We start from the raw sequence: 24,581 nt of genomic DNA, 5'->3' as shown, positions 1-24,581 counted from the left end.
CATATAAATTGGAATAATTCCTTGATGAACTCATCTTTATACAACTATTGTCATTATTATATATTAATGACTGCATTTTGTAAAAAGTTTATAAATAGGTCTCAAAATGTTTTCAAATGAATTCATGTATAATAGATGTGAAAAGGAAAATATCAATTGGACAATGAAATGGACAATGGGAAGTGTTAAGAGTTTATGAAATGTTACATCATTAATTCTCAGTCTGAGATCCCTAGACCAGGAGAGTTATCCAAACATAAAAAGTATCTGTTACAATAAGGCTGCAAAGTAAAACTAAAACATAACTTTGGGCTAGCACCCTATTAATTCAGTGTAATAACAAGACTGGTTATCAAATGATAATCCAAACCTACAGTTGATAGCTTCATGTCTTTTATTTTTAAAAGGGTAGAAGAGGGAATAATTATTTAATGAGTGTAGTTCAGTGGGCAAAATCTTTCAAAACTTAGGACCCACTGGGAAGTAGATGGTCAGAAGTGTATTAAAAGGATTCTTAGATAGCAAAAAAATTAGACTGGGTATCTTCTCAGTACTCCCTAAGAACCAACATGTATTGAGCATGTATTCCATGTCAAATACTGAGCAAAGCACATTACATGAATTAGCTCCTTTGCTCTTCACAAAACTCCATAAGGCAGATTAAGGCTGATCTATTTTTCAGATGAGAAAACTGAGGCTAAATGAAGCTAAACAACCTGTCCAAGGTTCCATAGCTAATAAGATTATCTGAAATCTGAGTCCAAAGCCTGTGTTTTTAACCAATATACTTATCCTCAATCTACTTAAAAAACAAAACACATACCTACTTGATACTCTAAATACATTCCAATTTTTTAACTCATTCATTTTCATTAAATACATCTTGTAGTTTGATGTGACATATAAAATGTCAAATATAAAGGTTTTGAAACAATGTCATATACTTTAAATTCTTAGTGGCATAAATTAATTAGTTTATGTTAATGAATTGGTAGGATCACATTTTTAAGGAAAAATGCCTAACCTATTTTAGCAAGACTAATACTTAAAAATATTATTATTCTCTATTGATGTTTTGGATTCTTTGTGGCATGTCTTATAAAGGTACTTTTAAAAAATATCATATTTTGCTGATTGTACTTAAATGTGGGACAACAGTATACATAAACCCATTATCTAGAGGGAAAAAAGTTTATTTGATATAACTATATCTTTCTAAGCTTACTTGAGGCAGATACTGACTACCACTGCTTCAGTATTTGTCTTCTAGAGTATACTTGTACTGCTGAGGAAGTAAAGTCAATGATGCAAGAAGAACCCAAAAGAGTGAATTCAATAGTTCTCCTAAAAATAAAAATCTCCATGAACAAATATTCGATCACTTCCAGTTTAGAAGTATAAGGCACAGAGGAAAGTGGAGAATCTAAAACTTTTCCATTAATAAAGCCAAGTTAAATATTCAAACCAGACTATTCTAACAGCATGAAGTGGGGACCAAATTCTCCAATTTCTGTTATTATTGTTGTTGACTTAATTAGCCTGATAACTATTATTACCATTTATACTTTTGAGAGAGTTTTAGATTATACCATAAAAAGCATACCACTAATTATGCCATATATAAATGTTGTAAGGATATACAATATACTGATATGTGCAACAATGTCAAATTTATGGAGTACAAAGCCATACTGCCAAAACAGTATGATTTTCAAGTTAAACTAAATTTTTTAGATACAGATTAAAATAACTGCATAAGAAGATGATAAATGTATATGCCTACAGGACGAATGCTGACATTCAGATTATGCCAAAGATATCAATCTTGATATTCTTTTATGCTGTGCTAATATATATTAGTACACATAAAGATAGGCTTTGATGAAAAGCTGCCAATTAAGACAGTATATTAAATTGAAACTCCATAGAAATAAGGCTATTATATGCTTGAATGCATATGTAATTAAATTTTTTTTCTTTAAATAAAAGTTCTAATCAGTTCACATTCTTAGTGATAATAATCTGTTGTTGCAAACAGCACAGCACCCTCTGGTGCATCTGTTGTAAGATGTATAAAATTTCCACCAAAAAAGGATAGAATCCGAGTAAAAATGAACCTTAAAAATCAATAGTTTGATACTCTTTTATTTACTCCAGTACATATTTTTAAACACTAATGCTTGAAAACAATTTTCACTTAAAAACAGCACTAAAAACTTTATAGTAACAATTGAAGTAGATAAGGAAAATGTTTTCAGTTGAAAATATTTAAAATAACCAACAAAAACAACACTGGTTCTCAACATTTATCATTTAAATTAAAATAATGCTGCCCCCCAAAAAATTCAAGTATGGGATGGCAAAAGTTAACCTGTCATGTTAACCAAATTTCACTTTATTCAAATCTGCCTTGGCTTTTTGCTTCAGATAAATTGACTAATTGTGGAAAGTGCTCCTGAGTACTTTTCTGGATTCAAAGGGAATTTATCACTGCTTTAAAGAATTTGAAGTGTTTTCTGAAAGGATCTGCAACTTACACAGCCCAAAACTAGAATGATATTCAAAAATAAAAGTTATGCTAATTAAATTAGGAATCAATTTGAATAGTTCAAAACTTTTACTTTAAAAAAAAAAAAAAACTCTTCCTAGGAAAATAATTAACTCCAAAAGTATATTTTACTAAGGACAAAAGCAAAGGATGCCACCTGCTTTAGATAGCCCTTTTGTGAACGGTGGAAGTCCCAACACAATGCACTAGAAATGAAAGTGACACCTGTTTAAAGCAGCCATCTGTCCCTAACAAAGCTAGATTTAGTTAAATCCGCTTAATCTTGGATTTCCAAAATATGGGAACACTATGCACCTGCGAACAGAAAGGAATTTAAAATCTGTTTTGCAACAGGCACTGGGAAGCCATACCAAAGAGTTAAATGCAAAGGATTCCATTAGGGAAACTAAGTGCTTATTTTTAAAGTAACTAGAAGTAGAGGATTTTTAGCCTAATGCTCAGCATTAAAAACAAAGCAAGCAAAAAAAATAGCAGACTTTTCATAATTTAAAGGTTTATGTCTTCCAAGACTCTTTTGTAATTTGAAAGCCTCCTTGTTTGGTATTCTCATTTCTTGTAACACAGGCTCACTAGAAATAAAAAAACAAAGTAACATTCCTACCACACTGTTAAGAAAAAAAATTTTTTTAACTCTTCCCACATATCTGATGCTATATCTTCTCTTTTAAACACACACACACACACACACACACACATACTATAAAATCTGAGACACAAAGATCATACTCCACCTACTGATTTCTTCAGTTGACAGTTTAGAGGAAAGCACATAAAACATCAACTTTCTCAAGAAAAATGAAACATGTTACCAAAAAGTAACACATATCATCCTTTAAATAATAGATTAAATCTATCTTGATTTTACAATTCATTTTTAATTGCTAATTTTTAATGGTAATTTTTTTACTATTAAATTTGTTTCTGATTTAAAAATTGTTTTGTTTAGCATCTAAGTATATTAAATTTATAAACTATAAATTTTTTATTTCAGTACTTATAAACTATAAACCTTTTATTTGAGTACCTAAGTAGAGTACAAGACTATTAGAATACTAGAGGAATAATATACTGTTTTTTAAATTAGGCATAACTACCCCATATAATGAAAACATTGTGAAATGACGCATTTTAGAAATGCATTTTAGTTTACTGTTATACATTTAAATGTACTACATAAATATGCCTATATACCATTTAATGCAATTCATAGGCACAATAATATAAAAAGACTGAGATAGGCATTATGACATCAAGTGAATCACAGATATTCAGCTATTCAAAACAAGTTACAAGTAACTCCTATTTCATAATTTTAGTTTTAAAGTTTGGACACTTTTCCGAGTTCATTTTTTAGTCTAAAAACAAACACAAGAGAATACAAATACATAATATAGTCCCTCCTAGGAAAAATGTCTCAGAAAAAAATTGTTACTAAGCATTTATCAGTGTGTTTAATTTTTAAATTTATCATTTGTTAGTACTTCTGGCTATTATTTACTTAATCCGTATGAATAATATTGACACACTTGAGTCCAAAGCATGTCTAGCAGCAACTTTTATATCACATATGTGCTTTTAAAAATGAATAGGTAATAGAATTCAATTTAAGTTCTGCTCTCAAATCACCTTGTGAATGAAAATCTGGATTATAGAAAACCTGAGATAGTCGTAATGAGTGAAATGCCTGAAAAAAATTCTTGGACACTGCAAGTAAAAATATTAAAACATAAAATTATAGCATATAATACTCGACTGAAAATGCATTATGTAAATGGCATAAGGTCTGAAACTGTCTCAAGACAGCAAAACTCCTATTAACTTCAGAGAGTTTATAGGACCCAGGAACTTCACCATCCAAAAGTGTTCAGGCATTTGACACTCATCTGAACAGAAAAAAAAATACAGGTTAGTATTAGAGATTTGCAAGAAACCCAGGTTGGGGAGGGGGGAGGGCAAATATAAAGAAATTTGAGTACTCTTAGAAAGACTTCTTTCAGAACAAACATCACCCTCATTTAAAATAGCAATCACAGGAAATGGATTTTTAAAAAGAAAAGATTTTTTTTTAAACCTAACTCTTATTTTACAAAGTATTAGCCTTAATAGCATTACAATTACCCAACCTGCTCACTGACATTCTGGAGAATAATTAATACTGTCATATTATTCACAGGCTGCTCTGTCAGGTAAATCAATATATGTTTGCTGTTAGAAAGAAGACTATTTAAATAAGCATTTAAAAATTCCAAATTGGAAACTTCAATTTGTGCGAATAAACAGTACACTGTATTTGTTTTAGCACACATTCATTATCAAAACCCTTTACTGATAATTAATTAAACATTACACTGAAAAATGAACAAATTTACAGGATCTGTAAAACTGGGTTACCTCTAAGAGCCTATAACTTGAGGACTGATAAGTATTCAAATCTACAGAGAAAAATACAGTTTTGAAGCAAAGACCAAAAAAGGAAAGAGTTCTCTCTCTTCAGCAGGTTTAAGTCACTGTCCAAAGAAAACCAAAAAATAAATTTAAAAGACTATGTTAAGAACACACATGCCTAGATCTTAACAACCACAAAGAAAGTGAAATATACACACGTTTCAAGTTGAGAAGCTTCATACATTCTTTATGAACAACTTGACTTCAATTTCAACTCTCAAAGGAAAACGAACAGAGAAGATTTAAAAAAAAAAAACTCTTTAAAGTACCATAACTGTCACAAATAACACTGTAAACTGAGTTCTCACAAAGCTTCCTTACGTCCTTTCCCTGTCTGTCACACACAGTCTCATAACCACAATGACAATTGTTAACACTCCACTGTGGGGAAGGAGGTTCATCAAAGTGAAATGGAACCTCACTCGTACCCCTCCCATCTCCACATGAAGGATAAAGCACTGTCAATAACTACTAACCCAAGTATCACAGATGCCCTGCATCCGGTTTAAATCTCACACACACACACACACACACACACACACACACACCCCCACCCACCCCGAGAAAGAGAGAGGAGAGAGACTTTTTAAAAAAAGATCTCTTTCCCAATGCAGCAAAGAACCCAGCGAAGAGGCCCCTGGTTTCAGTGTGTGTGCAAAGGGGTGTGGGGGGAGAAGAAAGAGGGGGAGGGAAGAGTGCCGAATGGATATTAAGATTGTTTGCAGCACAAAGAAAACACAGTTTTAAAAGAGAAAAAAGAAAACCATGCAGGTGATGATGGTAAAAGAAGAGCAGCTCATTAAGCACAAGGCAAAGGGGCAAAAATGAAGGCAAGAGGCAGTGGGAAAAGTTCACCGATGTACGAGGATAAAAATAACAAAACCCATAACAAGGCCCCACAAGTGAACAACAACAACAAAACACCACCTCGTGGGTCCCCCCTTGCACACTCTTGTCTATTTCGGTTTTGAAAGAAACAGGAACCAAGCAGCTTTGAAAAAGGAGAAAATTGAAAGAAAGAAAAAAAAAAAACCTTATCTCTTCACCTGACCCTCCTCCTCAGACCCAGACCTAAGGAAGAGCTCCACCGTCCGCAACGCAAAACTGTGGCTCCCTCTCCCGCTCGGCTCGCAGCCCCCCGAGCTCCCGCTCCATCCCTGAAGCGCGGCCGCGGAGGGCCGGGGCCGGCGGGCGGGCGGCGCGGCGCCCACACCCCCGACCCAGCCGCAGCGCGCACGGTCCATTGTAAACAAGCCCGGGGGACGGAACCCCTCGGCAGCGGCGCCACAGCTGCAGCCCCGGTGTCAGGAGTGAGACCCCCCCGCACAGCCACACTCGGCTCGCACACACGGACACACACACACGCACGGACACACGCGTTCACACGCATCCACACGCTCCCACACACATGTAGAGACCGAAGAATATTCACCTTGGCTGTGGATTATTGTGGTGTTGTTGGTGGGTGATGGAGATGGTGGTGGTGGGGAGGAGGAGGAGGAGGAAGAGGAGGAGGAGGAGGAGAGGAGTAGTTGTTGTTGATGGGTAACAGTCGCCAGGACTACGGTGACTATGGCGCTTGATTCACAAGGCAACGGTTGCTATAACTCACAAAAGAGAGAGAGAGGGAGAGAGAGAGGGAGCGAGAGGGAGAGGGAGACACTCACACGGGGAGGGGTGGGGGAGGGAAGAGGGGAGGAGGCGGGCCCGGCGAGCGGCCGGAAGGGGCGGGCTGAGTGCCGTGACTGACAGCCCCTGAACCGAGTTGGGCTGGGCCCGAGGCCGGGGTTCCGAGGAAGAGTTCCGAAGAGACGCGCAAAGTTTGGCAGGGGCTGAGGTCACACGAGGGTCCCCTCGGAGGTGCGGTACTACACGCCCTGGCGAGGCTGGAGGAGGAATTTAGGGCCGTGGTGCGAGGTATACTTTCTGTGAAACGAGAACTGCCAGTTGCAGCAACCAGCTTAGTGCCCAAAAGCCTCAGAGCCGGGAAAGGGTAACAGCTAACCCATGAGACGGGGCGTCGAGGGCGATTCCAGACACCTGTGTAAACGACCGCTACAGCTGAGGAAGACTCCACTTTGAAGAGTGGCTCCGCCTCCGACGGAAACGTCATTTCCGGGGCGGGGCGGGCGGAGGGTCCCGGATGTGCCGCCGCTCTCTTTTTTTTCTTTTTCCCTTTTCCCCTTGCCCCCGCCCCCCATCCGCCCCGTTTCTGAGCCGCCGGCGGTGTTCCCGGTCGTAGTCGTCTTGGGCTTCTAGCATGCCGAGGCGCTTCATGGCGGCGGGGAACGTGCTGGATTGGACGGTCCGCGCCGCCTTTGCGCTCCCGCTTTCCGCGTCCCTGCCCGCTCCCGCCTCCTGAGGCCGCGATTCGGAGGCGGGCGGGCAGCGGGGTGTGAGCGTGCTGCCTCCGCCGCCATCTTAGAGCAGGCGAGCGCGGGGCGCGTATGGGCAGCGCGCGGGCCTCACGCGGTCCCGCCGCGGCGTGGCGCGCACCGGGAAGGTCCGAGCTTGTTCGGCCCTCACTCCGGAGCGAAGAGGCGAAGTCCTGACTCCCTATCTACAGGGCGGGGAGTAAGCGCTACTAAGGAGCAAGAAATTGCCCTCTCCGGGGACTCGAAAACGCATGGCGGTTCCCTTCCGGGAAAGGCGTTGGGAGGTGGGGTAGCTTACACCTGTCTGACATAGCACCCAGTTAGTTCCTAGTTCCCGTCATCTTCAGCCCTCGTGTGAAGTGCTCGTCCCTATTTAAAGTTGACGAAACCAGGATGTGAAATAGTACACCCTCACCCCCGTGTCCTATTACTTGGCCTCGTCCTGGTCCCCGGTTACCTAACAACCTGCTGTATCTGAGGGTCTTGCTGCTTCCGGGTGTATTGAGATAGACGAACGGGTTAACATTGGTGATGGATGTTGTTAGCACACAACTGGCTATCTCGAACACCCGTTGGTATCGAATAGCCTCTAATGCCTCACGGTTCAAACATACTCGCCCAGTTCTCTGCAGACCGGAGTCCTGCAGGAACATGCCCCCAGGCCCTGTCAATATTCCAAACCAACACACGCAGCTAAGCTGCTTATCCGGGACAATAACTTGGATATTAGAGCATTAGGAAATCAGTTCTCCTCTTGAGGCTTAATTTTTGCACCTGCAAAATAGGGGTTTGGGGCTTGCTGAAATAAGAATAGCCACCGTTCCTGAGGTCTTTTACTGCCCTAGACATTGTGCTTAGTGTTTTACGTACATTATCTCATTTAATCCTCACGACACCACTATTAGATACATAATACTCTCATTTCGGAGAAGGCACAGAGTCTTAAACGTCAGTGATTGTATTTTACGGCTCTGTATCATGGAGTATTAGAGGGGTATTTTAGGAACCAGCTAGTTAAACAATAGATTCAAGAAAGCAATGTGGCCTTTGGTAATATCATAATGAGTTATAGAGGTTCTTATAATAATGTGTTACAACGTAATAGTGAACAGTGTGGAGCACAGTGCTAAAACGGAAAGGTTTCATGGCGCACCATGGCAGTAGGCCCTTCCAGTCCGAGACAGACGACAGTGTGGTGACCAACAGCAGTTAAAACTCTTCAGATTTAGAATAATAGTTTCCACATACACATGGGAAATAAAGTATGCATTCCAGCTGTATAAAAACTGGTAGTCATTATGAATATTCATTTAATTACATTTACAGATAAAGTCCTCTATTCCTGTAATGGTGTGCGGGGCTGTTTGCTCACCCTACACAGCTCTGAATAGCTTTGCTTTTTTAGTTCTATTGTCTGTTATAGTTTGCCCATCCCTTCCCTCACTGTCAGCTGTTGCTTCTTACTGCTGTTAGTGAGCATAGTTCTATTATCCTCCCCACCCTTTTAATTTACTGCTCATAATCTGCAGGCAAGAAAACCACACAATGAAAAGCTGTATCTCAAGAGTCCTTTGAGGAACTCTCCTTTAGAAAAAGTGTGTGACCTTTGTGCGAGGACATTGTAACATCGGTTTGAAGCTGCTTAGAGACTTTTTTTTTTTACCTACGTCCTCATTTGGCCTTTTTCTGAGTTAGTTATAAATAAGTATTTTAAGTGAGTTCTTGAAAAGTTAGGATTTAGAATATTTCTCCCTGTTTTAGGATAATTGATAGTATTCTAATCATAGTGAGGTTACTATAATATGAATTTTTCAATGTTACCATCACACCGAATCAAATAACCAAGCTACCAATTCAAGCGTAGATTTGGAAACAATTATATGTGCATGTTTTGTGTTATAACTAGTTATGAAAGGTCCCAGAAATCCCTTTGCCTATAGTCATTTTTGATAAGATCTCTGTTGTGGTCATTTACAGTTGCATCTTCACATATGTTGTACATATATTTCAGAAATAAATTATTTGTTAAGTCACAGAAAAGACCCAGCAGTGTGTCTAACATTTTATCACCTGTTACAGTGATAACACACTGGACTCAAAAAGTACCTAACCAAAAAATATCTTACATTGCTTGACAAATTCAATAAACTGCCAATGCAATTATTATTTGTCCAGTATCTAAAATGGGCCAGACACAGTTCCTGTCTGTAAAATGCTCACAGTCAATATCTGTGAATTTAAAATGCTGTGTCCTTCGAACTTGGATTGTTTTTGCTCTCTGCTTGGAGTGAATGGCAGAGACATCGATTAACACATTTGTATCTGAACCACTTGAAAAATAGGAAGCCCTGATTATGTGTGGATTATATACTTTATAAATTACTTTAGTACATTCTCAAGGGTAAATTTCCTCTTCAATATTATCCATTAGGTTATTTCCTCCTATTGATATCTAGTGCATAATCAAGAACTAATACATTACTTTAACATTAATGCTTATAAAAGGAAAAGCTGCATACAGAAAGATAAAATACTGTTACGTGATAGGTTTACTTCCAAAAAATTGTATGTATGAGAATTTAAAAAATTAATGAATTGGGACTTCCCTGGTGGTGCAGTGGTTAAGAATCCACCTGCCAGTGCAAGGGACACGGGTTCAAGCCCTGGTCCGGGAAGATCCCACATGCCACGGAGCAACTAAGCCTGTGCGCCACAACTACTGAACCTGCGCTCTAGAGCCTGTGAGCCATAACTACTGAAGCCCATGCGCCTAGAGCCCATGCTCCGCAACAAGAGAAGCCACCGCAATGAGAAGCCTGCACACCGCAACAAAGAGTAACCCCCGCTCGCTGCAACTAGAGAAAATCTGTGCGCAGCAACAAAGACCCAACGCAGCCTAAATAAATAACTAAATAAATTTATTTTTTTAAAAATAATGAATTGGTCTGTGGCAGCTTACCACTGAATTTGTGGTGAATCCTTTTATAAAGCAGAAATCACACCTGTTTAAAATTTTTTCACTTGATTATAATATCTGATTTTCTTCAATTGAGAGACACCTAGAGTCTTAGTTCTCACATGGAAATGAATTGTTTCATTTCAGCCAATATTTATTGAATATTTATGATATGTATAGCACTGGGAAATTAGACTACTGGATTACTAGTTGCCTGTACTATCAGTAGATCTGAAGTTCTGTGGCTGTATGATAATAATCAATAATAATAGAGGGTGATAGAGGCCAAGGTAATTCAAAACTACATAATTTGCCACTATTCTCTAGAGCACTCCTAACTCTACCCATTCCCACCCAAAGTACATTTTGGTTTTGAAAATATTGCGTTATTTTTTTTTCTGGTAGATTTACCTTTCTAATTGTGTTTTCTTTAAGTAATACAAACCAACTGTTTACTCAGCAGTCCTGAGAGATGTCTGTCTATCCTTATATATAACCTGGAATTAAATTTTTACCCCAGCAATGAAAGATGATAATAGAATCATAAGTAGACTATCTTTTCTTAAGATCAAAATATCTTTTGACATACACATGCAGCTTTTTCACTTCAATTAATGCAGAATTTCCATACAATATTTGCAGCATTAAAATCAAATAATTGGAAACAACCCAAATAGCTATCAGTAGGAAGATGGAAGCACAAATTGTGATACATTCATGCAATGGAATACTATTAGACAATTAAAAGGAACTAACTAATGATACATATGGATGCATCTCAAAAACATTATGTTCAGCAAAAGAAGCCAGGTACAAAGAATATATACTGTATGAATCCATTTATGTAAAGTCCAAAAACAGAAAAAACTAAACTGTATTTAGTGTTTCCCTATGATGCCTGGGGCGATGAGGTGGGATTTAATGGAAAGGAGCTTGAAGGAACTATCTAGGGTGATGGAAATGTTCTGTACTGTCCAACTTGGTAGCCACTAGCTAAAAATTAAAATCTAATTGTAAATTAATTAAAATTAAATGAAATTTAAAATTCAGGTCTGTAGTCACAGTAGTTACATTAATTGCTCCGTAGCCACATGCAGCTAGTGGCCACCAAATGGGACAGTGGAGATTCAGATCATTTCTATTATTGCAGAAGTTCTACTAGAAAGTGCTGTTCTAGATCTTGTTTTAGGTAGTAAAGTGTATTACAGTTGTCAAAATCGTAATACAATGCACATTATATCTATGCATTATATGTCAATAATACTTGTCCCCAAGCCCCAGAAAATGCTAATAGAAGTATTTATTGCTGTATTACATACCTAATTAACCACTTTTTCCTTAATATTTTTATTCAACACTACAGAGAAAAGGACAAATAATAGGTAGTAAAATTATCCTTGGCAAATTTTCAACAATGTAATATATGTGACTGAACAGTAGATAATGTTGGTTTGCTGCTCACAGAAATGAGTTCTGCCACTTTATAATCTTTAATACAATTAGAAAGCAAAGGAATTGTTTTTGAAGGCTTAAAGTCAAGTCTAGATGATTAAAGAGATTTTTTTTCTATTTCCCTACTGAAATTGCAGTAGCTTAAACATAGTGGAGATCATATAACCTTCTGAGGTAACATTAGGAGTACTTCAGAGATTTTGGTACTAACTCTATGACCAAGTTGAGAAAATCATCTAAACTCTCTAGGTAACAGTAAAGACTCAGGGCTTTTGGAGGTGGAAGGAAATGTTTGTAAATGGATTAAAAGACTTGAATGATCTAAATTCTAATTTTCATGGATTTTCAGAAATGGCACACCAGGTGAATTGATTCAAAATGCTAAACATATATGTTCATGGAATACCTATGTGAAATTAGGAAATAATTTTGGTGGAGTAAATACTGTAAAGTTAATGATATTTCTACTTGCGTTTATTAAGAATTTTGTGAACCCCTAGTAGATTTTTTACAAGATACAGAATATGAACTTAGAGATTAATTTTTATAACTTAGTTGCAATTAATGTCAGTATTAGTAATATATTACTATTATATAAATTTATATATTACTAAATGAAAAGTATTTCATTTTTACTCAATTATTATCAAAAATTATTTATCAGAAATGCTTTTATTGATCCAAAGTCTTTAACTGCCACAGAAATTCTTAAGTTGGCCCTCTCTCTCCCTTTACTTTTTTCTTTTATTTTTCCTCCCTTTAATGTAATATACAGTATGGGGGAAAAAAATCTCCCAAGTTCTGGTAGGGCCATTATTCCTATGCTAAGTGTACTAAAAGTATCTTCCCACTGGAATATGTCAAACATCTCACCCTCCCCACCCCAGCATCACAGTATATTATACAGCCTACATTTAAATTGTTTTTGAATACTTATGTCAGCTGTTAAAGCATATGACCACATTTTTTCACCCTTATATTTTTTTTTACTAACTTAGCCACTAAAAAACAAAAAATAAAGATCACTGAATCAGATTACATGAATTTGTCTCCTTTGATGCCTTTCTGTTTGTTTTGAAAAGAGGGAATTTATGTGCATGGAATATTTTTCCAAAATTTTGTTTTGTTTTGCTTACTAACATTTTTATTTTGAGGGCCAAGAAATACAAAAAATACACATTGTATTTTGTACACATTGTATACACATTGTATAGCGAAACATTTAACACACTTGCTTCCAAACACTGTTTGAAATTTTACTTAGTACTTTCTTCCCTAAAAGAAATTAAGGTCACTTTTAAGACTTCCGTAGATCTGGCCTAATGTGAAAGCACTGATTACAGCTTGGTTTTGAAGTTCTCCAGTCCCACATCACATCAAACATCTTAAAATGTACCCATATATCACACAAAATATACATAACTAAGTATTGAGTTTATAAATAGCACATTGTTAAATTTTGTAGACATCTGATTAAGTATCTGTTCACTTTGATTTGCAGCTTTCTCTTCATAATTTCAAGTCAACTTTTTTTTCAGATCCCTAACATTTTCAGAGGACCTTGAGGAATAAATAAAGTCCTGAACGTAGTGCTCAATGAATAAAAGGTCCTAAAATATAGTAGGAAAACAGAATTTAACACAATTTGACTTAGTTTCTTTTTCCTTCTTCCTATGGGGGTGGGAGTTTTAATTAACCAGAAAAACATAGAAATACACTGAGATAAAATCACAGTGAACCATGGGTACTAGTTCACAAAGATCAGAAAACACTAACATAATCAAGAAATAGAAAAATTATTTTCTAAGATGATGACTTAAGTGCACTTGAACTCAGTACCCTAATCTGGCACTACAATCTTTACCTCATTATAAAATTACATATTATAAAAAAATAAAGAAAATTGGATTTACATTACAGGGATACCCTATTTGTAGCTACAAATTTGTGTTACATTAATTATAGAGTTCTTATTAAATGTGATATCATTCTTCACCCAGAAGAAATAACCCTTAAAGAAAGAATACTAATTTGTGTTGAAGCTTGGTGAAAGACAAGAAATGTTAATGTGAATAATTTAAAAAGATATGTAAAAGTCTCTGACAAGGAATTTTTCATAGGGTTAAACATGCCTATTTTTTAAAGTGAATATTTTTTAAGATTAAATTCTTGCTCAAATCAAATCAAAAAGATAAAAAGTAAAATTACGTAAAATAACCATGTCATTTTCTTTCAAGTCAGCACTGATTCAATGACCCAACAATGTAATACAAAGCACTATGTTTCTAGAAAAGCCAGAAAATATATCCGCTTCTAAGGAATCAGCTACAGAGATGGCAGAACTGAATAATGTGTAAATAAATGAATCTAAAATGGAGCTTTATTTGAGTAGGCATTCTCACTACTGACAGTAAACTAAGGAAGTAGCCAATATAAGTTAGAGTAATTCTTATAAGAATATTTTTTAACTTAGTTATCTAATCAAATCATTACTAATTATTAGTATCTCTTGAAAAAGCCATATTACTATTGGTTGGCCAAAAAGTTCATTCAGGTTTTCATAAGATGTTATGGAAAAACCTGGATGAACTTTTTGGCCAACCCAATATATTTGGGAATCATCTCTGGAAAAGAAATATCCTAAAAGTTTATTGTAAACTTCAAAAGGTATAAGGCTTACCTGTCAGAAACAGGTAAGGTAGGCTGAAAATTGTAACACTTTTGGAAAGGAAGCTGACAGGAACCTTACTTAAATGTCCACAAACAATCAGTCTGGTGTCAACTATAATGAAGCAGTATAAAGGTGAAAGAAGGAGAAAATGTAACCAGAAAGTATAATCAACTGAGATGTTGTTGTACAACTAGGTATTGTTTTGTGGGGTGCTTTGCTTTGCTTCTTTTTTTATTTGCACAGAATGAACCAACAAGAAACCATGAGGAAAGTAGTAGTCTTTGAAGTAAAATATAGCCAAGATTTGGATTAAGGCTTTAACTACAAATAGTGAGATGATGTATTCTAAAAACTAGTAGAAAGGAAGTATTGACAATAGTTGAAAATGACTGAGCACGTCTAATTTTGTAAATCAACTATACCTCAATAAGTTTAATATTAAATCTGGAAAATCTAAAATTGCATTGATAACAAATAAGTTGATAAAAGAATTAAAAGCATAAATGCAGAAAGATAAAAAAGAAAATTACTGGGGATGAAAAATACCCAATTTCCAGATATTTACTGAAGGCCTGCTATATATATTATAGTAGTTACTATGGGCACTTTGGGCGGGTGGGGGACAAGGAAGAGAGGAAGACAAGTTCTCCCCTGTGCTAGATATCTCCTATGTGTTTCTCCAGACTCATTCACTCTCTACTCTTCTTCACTCTCCTTTCTAGATGGCTGACCTTCCTGGACCACATGATTGCACTCCCATGCTTTCTGGTAGCTAGTTGGTTTCCATCAATGGGCAGCAGGAGATTGGAGGCAGGAAGGGAGGAGAATGGGGTCACGGTACTTATTACCCTTTTCCCTCCCTGCCAAGTTGCTTCAAGATGCACCTGCATCCCTTCACTAAAGATTCTGATACAGGCTCTTTCCCCTCTCATCCTAGGCTTTCCAGGTGGTAGTAGCTCCACTCTTCCTTAGGTTAATGAACCATCCTTTTTGATTCGCAACACCCACATCAAAATGGGCCTTTTGCACTTTTTTTTTTTTTTAATGTTTTCTTGGTGGCACTGCGTGGCACGTGGGATCTTAGTTCCCTGACCAGGGATTGAACCCGCACCTTTTGCACTGGAAGCACGGAGTCTTAACCACTGGACCACCAGGGAAGTGCTGGCCTTTCGTACTTTATTTTTTTTATTTTTTTTTTTGCGGTACGCGGGCCTCTCAGTGCCGCGTCCTCTCCCATTGCGGAGCACAGGCTCCAGACGCGCAGGCCCAGTGGCCATGGCCCACGGGCCCAGCCGCTCCGCGGCATGTGGGATCCTCCCCTACCGGGGCACAAACCCGCGTCCCCTGCATCAGCAGGCGGACTCTCAACCACTGCGCCACCAGGGAAGCCCCTTTCGTACTTTAAATCACCTCAAACTGCTTTCTTTTTAGTCTGTCGTCTGTTTCTTGTTGGGACTTTGATGATGCCAAATAAGATGACAGACTGTGTATTACTTTGCTTGGGCTGCCATAACAATGCCCCTCAGATTGGGTGGCTTAAACTACAAAAATTTGTTTTCTTGAATTCGAGGCTAGAAGTTCAAGATCAAGGTGTTGGTAGAGTTGGTTTCTTCTGAGGCCTCTCTGGCTTGCAGATGGTCATCTCCCTGTGTCTTCACAAGGTCTTTCAAATGTGTGTTTATGTCTTAATCTTGTCCTTTTAAAAGGACACCAGTCATATTGGATTAGGGCCAACCCTACTGAACTAGTTTTAGCTAAATTACCTCTTTAAAGAGCCTATGTCCAAAAACAGTCACATCCTGAGGTACTGGGAGTTAGAACTTCAACATATGAATTTGGCAGAGGGGACACAATTTAGTCCATAACAGACTCGTTGAGAAAGAAAAACACAGAATAAGTTAGGAAATAATATCTCAAGATTATGACTACAAATTTTCCTCAACTTACGATGGGGTTACACCCCAATAAACCTGCTGTAAATCGAAAATGCAGTTAGTAGACTGAACATCATAGCTCAGTCTAGCCTAACCTAAACATGCTCGGGACACATAGCCTACATTTTGGCAAAATCATCTAACACAAAGCCTATTTTATAATGAAGTGTTGAATATCTCATGTAAGTTTTTGAATACTGCACTAAAAGTGAAAAAAGAGAATGGTTGTATGTGTATAGGATGGTCGTAAGTGTATTAGCTGTTTACCCTGGTGATCCCGTGGCCGACTGGGAGCTGCATTTGCTGCCCCTGCTCAGCACTGCAAGACACTATAGCAGTACTGCTTATCACTAGCCTGGGGAAAAGATAAGAATTCAAAATACGGTTTCTTTTGAATGGGCATCACTTCCATATCATCATAAAGTCAAACCATCTCAAGTCAGGGACCATCTATATAGTATGAATATAAGACAAGGATAGTATTACAGTTACCCTGAGCAGAACATTAGAAAGGGGAGAAGAGATTTTTTAAACGAGCACAGTTTTACAAATGTGCACATCTCAGTAGCGGATTAAAGTGGAAAGGCATGTACAAAAGAAGTCACATGGGCTTCCCTGGTGGTGGGAGTGGTTGGGAGTCTGCCTGCCGATGCAGGGGATGCCGGTTCGTGCCCCGGTCTGGAAGGATCCCACATGCTGCGGAGCAGCTGGGCCCGTGAGCCGTGGACGCTGGGCCTGCGCGTCCAGAGCCTGTGCTCCACAGCGGGAGAGGCCACAACAGTGAGAGGCCCGCATACCCCCCAAAAAAACAAAACCAAAACAAAAGAAATCACATGAGTTAGAAAGAGCTATCTGGTCTGGAGACTGAACTGGTAGTTCTTTTGGTAACCAGGTAACAATAATAACTAATATTTATGGAGCACTCTGACAGAGATTAGTGGTTATCTTCCTCTAACGATAACAGAATTACTCCTGTTTTTGCCGGACCTTTTCCGCAAAATGACCTTTTCAGACTTCCTTTTCTGGTCTCACTTGAAGCTAGATGGAGAATTGTGACTAAGCTTTGGTCACTGAGTTATATACAGGAATGTTCATAGGGTCACGTCTAAGAGATCTTCCTTAAGTGGCACCTTACTTGTGTCCTTTGCCCCTTGATCCTTTCATCCCCTTCTCCCTCCTGCTGCTTAGAACAAGGATGCCACAAACTTAGACCAAGACAAACACATGGGGCAACAGAATAGGAGACTAAGTCCCCTAGTGATTGTGAGGTTACTCTCCTGCCCAGCACTCTCTATGTTTACATGAGAAAAGAAACAACCATCGTGTTTTGTCTTACAGCTGAAACAAATCCTAATTAATACAAACATTTTCTACGTGCTAGGCATTCTTCCCAGTTTTTTTTTTACCTGTATTTCACTTAATCCTGTAGCAATTCTATATGTAGGTGCTATTATTATCTTCCGTAGGGAAACAGACATAGAGAGATTAAATACTTTTCCCTAAACGACCCACCACGTAGAGTTTAGGATTTAAACCAGACTAAGAGAATCTGACTCCAGAGTGTGCCCTCTTAATCACCATGTCGAGCCAAATCATCCCCTGTATGGGGAATAGGGTTGTTTTTGAAAACTACAGCCTAAAGAAGAAAATCTCACTTGAATTTGGAACAGTGTTACACAGTTTATCAAGGGAGGGAAAGCAAATGAAATGAAAAACATTGGTGAAGTTTTCTACATACCTATAATCTTATTTTCATTGTTTATTTTAGCCTAAAAATTGCTACAGTTTTGGTTACTCACAATGTGTCTCTTTCTAAACTTAACTTTAAAAAAATTTACTTTCAGAGCCTCTTGTGAAGCTCTATAAATCTAAAATGCATTTGCTTCCTAGTTATCTGGCTGTGATCAGCCCCATAGGGCAAGAAGGTATTTTAGATGTATGCCACAAAGGGGCTTCCTCTTGGCCATATTCTGCCAGAGTCCTTCTCAGAACGCCAGCTGGGTTAATCTTTGGTGCAGTCCAGGGGCAACTTCTGCACTTAATTGTCAGATTTCTCTTGAGAAAGACTCAGCTCTCAGTCAGGAGTCAATCCTTATGGCGACAGTCTCTGTTGTACTCCCTTTAGCAGCAGGAGAGCTTTAAGAGTGTTACTGGGCTTTGTTAACCCCTCTCTGAGAAACTGGAGAAAAAAGGATTTTAAGGGCATCTTGATTTTTTTTTTTTTTTAATGTTTGGAAAGAGGAAAAACTGGACCAGTGGATATTGTTCTATTCCCTTCCCATCTGGCTACATAAAAGGCTTCAGAAAGGCCATTGGATCTACTTAGAGGATGTTAATGCACAATAATTCTGCAAAGAAATAAGGCATAAATAAGGAATCCATTTATCCACTTGAAGTAAGAAGTTCTGAAGGCAGAACACAGAAGGCAAAGGACCTCTAATGTCTCTCACACAATTTGCTTTCAGGCTATTAATAGCACTGATCCTCAAGAAAAGCTTTACTGGGATGCGATTTTGAAATGAATCTACCCCTATACCTACTGTGGTTTTTAATTTCTACTCCTTGTAACCAATTTTTCCAGCCGACAAAGGCATCTGAAAACTATATTTATAATCAGTATTATGCCATCTTGGGGTAGAAATAAATGTATATTCTTTTTTAAATTAATTAATTAATTAATTAATTAATTTTTGGCTGCATCGGGTCTTAGTTGTGGCACGCGGGATCTTTCGTTGCAGCGTGCGGGCTTCTCTCTAGTTGTGGTGCACAGGCTCCAGAGCATGCAGATTCAGTACTTGCAGCACAGGGACTCTCTTTTTGTGGCTCACGGGCTCAGTAGTTGCAGAGCAAGGGCTTAGTTGCCCCACAGCATGTGGGATCTTAGTTCCCCAACCAGGGATCGAACTGGCATCCCTGCATTGCAAGACGGTTTCTTAACCACTGGACCAGGGAAGTACGTTCCTTTTTAAGAACAGCATTATTGAGGTATAACTCACATAGAGGAAAATTCACCCATATTAAGCGTACAATTAGAAAAGTTTAAGCAACGTATGCAGTCGTTTGATCATCACCACAATCAAGCCACTGAACCCTTCTATCAACATAATTCTTCTGTCAACAAAAAATTCCCTTGTGGCTCTTTGTAGTCAATCCTCTCTCCCCTCAGTCCACCCCAACCTGTGACTCCAGGAAAACTCTGATCTGCCCTAACTATATTTTTCCCTTTACTAGAATGTCATATAAATGGAAAATACAATGTTAAAAAAGCTGGGGGGGGGTGGTTTCTGGCTTCTTTTACTTGGCAGGATATTTTTAAGATTCATCCATATTAATGTGTATATCAGTTAATTCATTTATTTTTATTGCTGAGTAGTTTTCCTTTGAATGGATATACTACAATTTGTTTCCAACTTTTTTTGTTATTATAAATAATGCCGCTATGACCATTTGTCTGTCTCTTGCAGACAGACGATTTCATTTTACTTCAGTAGATACAAACGGGACCTAATGAAACTTCAAAGCTTTTGCACAGCAAAGGAAACCATAAACAAGACCAAAAGACAACCCTCAGAATGGGAGAAAATATTTGCAAGTGAAGCAACTGACAAAGGATTAATCTCCAAAATTTACAAGCAGCTCAATAACAAAAAAACAAACAACCCAATCCAAAAATGGGCAGAAGACCTAAATAGACATTTCTCCAAAGAAGATATATAGATTGCCAACAAACACATGAAAGAATGCTCAACATCATTTATCATTAGAGAAATGCAAATCAAAACTACAATGAGATATCATCTCACACCGGTCAGAATGGCCATCATCAAAAAATCTAGAAACAATAAATGCTGGAGAGGGTGTGGAGAAAAGGGAACACTCTTGCACTGCTGGTGGGAATGTGAATTGGTACAGCCACTATGGAGAACGGTATGGAGGTTCCTTAAAAAACTACAAATAGAACTACCATATGAACCAGCAATCCCACTACTGGGCATATACCCTAAGAAAACCATAATTCAAAAAGAGTCATGTACCAAAATGTTCATTGCAGCTCTATTTACAATAGCCTGGAGATGGAAACAACCTAAGTGTCCATCATCAGATGAATGGATAAAGAAGACGTGGCACATATATACAATGGAATATTACTCAGCCATAAAAAGAAACGAAATTGAGCTATTTGTAATGAGGTGGATAGACCTAGAGTCTGTCATACAGAGTGAAGTAAGTCAGAAAGAGAAAGACAAATACCGTATGCTAACATATATATATGGAATTTAAGGAAAAAAATGTCATGAAGAACCTAGGGGTAAGACAGGAATAAAGACACAGACCTACTAGAGAATGGACTTGAGGATATGGGGAGGGGGAAGGGTAAGCTGTGACAAAGCAAAAGAGAGGCATGGACATATATACACTACCAAATGTAAGGTAGATAGCTAGTGGGAAGCAGCCGCATAGCACAGGGAGATCAGCCTGGTACTTTGTGACTGCCTGGAGGGGTGGGATAGGGAGGGTGGGAGGGAGGGAGATGCAAGAGGGAAGAGATATGGGAACATATGTATATGTATAACTGATTCACTTGGTCATAAAGCAGAAACTAACACACCATTGTAAAGCAATTATACTCCAATAAAGATGTAAAAAAAAAAAGACTATCCTTCTCCACCATATTGCCCTTCTACCTTTGTCAAAAATCAGTTGTTCATACATGTGTGGGTCTATTTGGGGATTCTCTAATCTGTTCCATTGGTATGTCTGTCTATCTCTACCCCATACCACATTATCTATTTACTGTAACTTTATAATAACTTTTTAAATTTATAAACAAATCAATCAGGTAGTATTAACCCTCCATTTCTGCTCTTCTTTTTCAAAGTTGTTTTGGATATTCTAGGTCCTTTGCCTTTCCATATGAATTTTAGTATCATCTTGTCAATTTCTACAAAAAGGCCTGTGGGGATGTGAATTGGTATTGTCTTGAATCTATAGATCAGGCTGGTGAGGATTGACATCTTAATAGTATAGAGTCTTCTGATCCATGACAAAGATATATCTCTCCTTTTATTTAAGTCTTCTTTAATTTCTCTCAGTAATGTTTTTTAAGTTTTTAGTATATAGGTCTTTCACAGCTTTTGCCAGATGTATCCCTGAGTATATCATAATTTTGACGCTATTGTAAATATATTGTTTTTAAAATTACTTTTGTTCGTTGCTAGTGTAGAGAAATGTAATTGATTTTTTATATTGATCTTATATCCTGATACCTTGTTAAAGTTACTTGTTAGTTCTAGTAGCTTCTTTACTGATTCCATCAGACTGTCTATGTAGACAATCATGTCGGCTGTCAATAAAGACAACTTTGGGCTTCCCTGGTGGCGCAGTTTTTGAGAGTCCGCCTGCCGATGCAGGGGACACGGGTTTGTGCCCCAGTCCGGGAAGGTCCCACATGCCGCGGAGCGGCTGGGCCTGTGAGCCATGGCCGCTGAGCCTGCGCGTCCGGAGCCTGTGCCCCACAATGGGAGAGACCACAACAGTGAGAGGCCCGCGTTCTGCAAAAAAATTAATAAATAAAAATAAAGACAACTTTACTTCTGTCTTTTCCAAAAGTAAAAGACTTTCTTTCCTAACATCGCCCTCCCCACCAGGTCTCAGAGATAAGTTAACAATGTTTGGTTTTAGTTCCTCTGGTAATAAACACATTTATGTGGCGCTATGGCTCATATTTAAATAGTGTCTACTGACACTCTACAATGAAAGATGAAAATATTATTCTATTTTCCCTTCCTTCATCCTGTTTTCTCCCTCTGATTCCCATTTTCAAGTTACAGTATACTTTTACACTGCCTAGATTTATAAAAATTATTTCCATTTCTGATTATATGGTGGGTTAGGTAAGCTGATTAAACACCAAAAAATTCTGGGCAAAGTATTTTAAAACAGCTTATTAAATGCATTGCTGAGCTGGCAAGAAAGTCAGGGGAACTCACAAAGATCTAGAAAGGAATGAAAGCCCAAATCAAAAACAGTAAAGCAGTGCTGAAGAGGAAAAACATCTACCATTCCTTGGTAAACTAGAATTTCAATTTTAAAGGTCTCTTGGAAACTGAAGACAAAGCCTTGGACCTTGTGGGGTGAAAAGTTATCATCTGAAACCCCTTCACAAAGCCAAGACCTGAAAGCTGCACCTTCAATGAATATGTGAATTAGGTGGAAGGAAACGGTCGCATAAGAGAGAAGGCAAAGAAGAGGATATATGGAGGGCTTGGAAAAAGAGGGTCCTGTACAAAATCCTTTCCAGCATCAATTAAAACCTTCACTTTTATTTATGTAATTATCATTTTCAATAACTGTTGATGAGTAGAGTTTCATATTAGTATTTTCTGTACTTTTCCATTCATCTTAGTCTCTGAATACTTTTTTCCCTCTGGTTATTGGATAATGAGGAATTTAGGAAACAAGTAAGGAAGAGTAGTTCTCATACTCAATGAGCATGTCACTATGCTACCCCTCCAGGGTACTGATAGCTGTATACATTTGACAGAATACAAATCTTTTTTTCCCAAGTACATGAGTAAGCCAGCCTGAAGTAATGATAAATCCAGACTTTAAAAAATGCTTTAAAAGATATGCCTATTGGGCTTCCCTGGTGGCGCAGTGGTTGAGAGTCCGCCTGCCTATGCAGGGGACACAGGTTCGTGCCCTGGTCCAGGAGGATCCCACATGCCGCGGAGCGGCTGAGCCCGTGAGCCTTGGCCGCTGAGCCTGCGCGTCCGGAAACTGTGCTCAGCAACGGGAGAGGCCACAACAGTGAGAGGCCCGCGTACCACACACAAAAAAAAAAAAAAAAAAAAAAGATATGCCTATTAATATAGCAAAAAATAAAGTATATGATTGCTGAACTTTCTGGAGTGGTTCAAAAAGTTAATCAATGACAATCAGGCCCTCTAGGATTCAAACGCCAGACACTGATTTCTAGAACAGAAGAACTACTCGTTTATAATGAAAGATATATACCTAGTCTGAAAACAAGAATCATCTTCGTAAAGCTGGTCTCTTTCTGTATGTGCACTCAGAAACATGAATATTCAAGAAGCCCAGACTTCTCTGCTGATGGGCATCTCTACTTAGAGTCCCACAAACACCTTCAACACAAAATATCCAAAATCTGACCTCATGATTTTTATCCCAAACTTTGTTTTTTTATGCAGGATCCCTTTTCTTGATGAATGCCCTTACCAGTCTTCCAGTTGCCTGAGCTAGAAATCTGGTAGTCATCCCAGACTCCTCTCTGTCACTTACCTCCCACAGTCACCAAGTCCAGGACATTCACTATTCTGTTTCACACTCACTGCTTTTCCTTTGGTCCCACCATTGCTGCTTTACAACAGGTCCCACTGCACTGGGCTTACTTGTGCAGACGTTCCTAATGGTTTTTCTTATGTCTGATCTAGAAACTGCTACTAGAGTAATCTTCTTAAAATAGAAATCTGATCATGTCTTTCCTCTATTTAAACTTCTCTAGTGGTTCTTCATAGTTTTAGGAAAATATTCAGATTCCTGAACACATAAAGCTCATTATAATTTGGCACTGGCCTATCTCTCTAGAAAATTGTCCAGCCATCCTCCCTGTCTGGTGGTGCAGCATCAGAGGCTGGGGAGTTTCCCAGAGGATGGTGAGGCATATTTCCGCTGTTATGGTTCACAGAGCCAGTAAGCAAACCCCAGGAGTTGTGTCCTCTGAAGTGTAGTTAGGTCTGCAGTAAACAATTCCAAATCCGTGAGTTAGATTAAGAGCAGAAACCAGAGAAGGGAGCCAAACTGAATTCAGAAACTAGGCTAATCAGGAGTGAAGAGTGTGGGTAGGAAGGTACATGTGAAGGAATTATTGAGGTGAAATACAAACGTTTGTAACAAACTTTTAATGTTATTTTCATGCCAACTGTGAGGACATGCTGGGTTTAATGAAGGTAAATTAAAGTAGATTAGACATACACTGCTTGCTGTTACCCAAAAATGTTATGCTATTTCGTGTCTCTGTGTCTATCCCATGTCATTGCCTCCCTCTGAAATGCTGTCTTCCACTCCCCTATTCTCTAACTCCTACTCATCCTGTAAACTCATTCCAAGCATCATCTCTTCTGTAAACACTAGCCAGCATAAATTGAGCATTTACAAT

General features: G+C 38.3%; 1 protein-coding gene across 4 annotated transcripts in view; it reads right to left on the bottom strand.

The window, feature by feature from the left end:
• RFX3 (regulatory factor X3) overlaps window positions 1-6,664 on the bottom strand; it is a 298,160-nt gene extending 291,496 nt beyond the window's left edge. Inside the window, exon 1 of one of the 4 annotated variants that reach the window (XM_082615490.1) lies at window positions 6,447-6,664. The gene's annotated coding sequence lies outside the window, so the exon portion shown is untranslated. The remainder of the gene's footprint in view (window positions 1-6,446) is intronic. The other 3 variants (XM_082615491.1, XM_082615492.1, XM_082615488.1) reach the window with 3 other exon arrangements.
• Between the last annotated feature and the right edge of the window lie 17,917 nt (window positions 6,665-24,581).

Source organism: Mesoplodon mirus (genome assembly GCF_964341445.2).
Source record: "Mesoplodon mirus genome assembly, chromosome: 1".
NCBI lineage: Eukaryota > Metazoa > Chordata > Mammalia > Artiodactyla > Ziphiidae > Mesoplodon > Mesoplodon mirus.
Note: the sequence above shows the minus strand (reverse complement) of the source record. Positions and strands in the feature narration are given on the sequence as shown.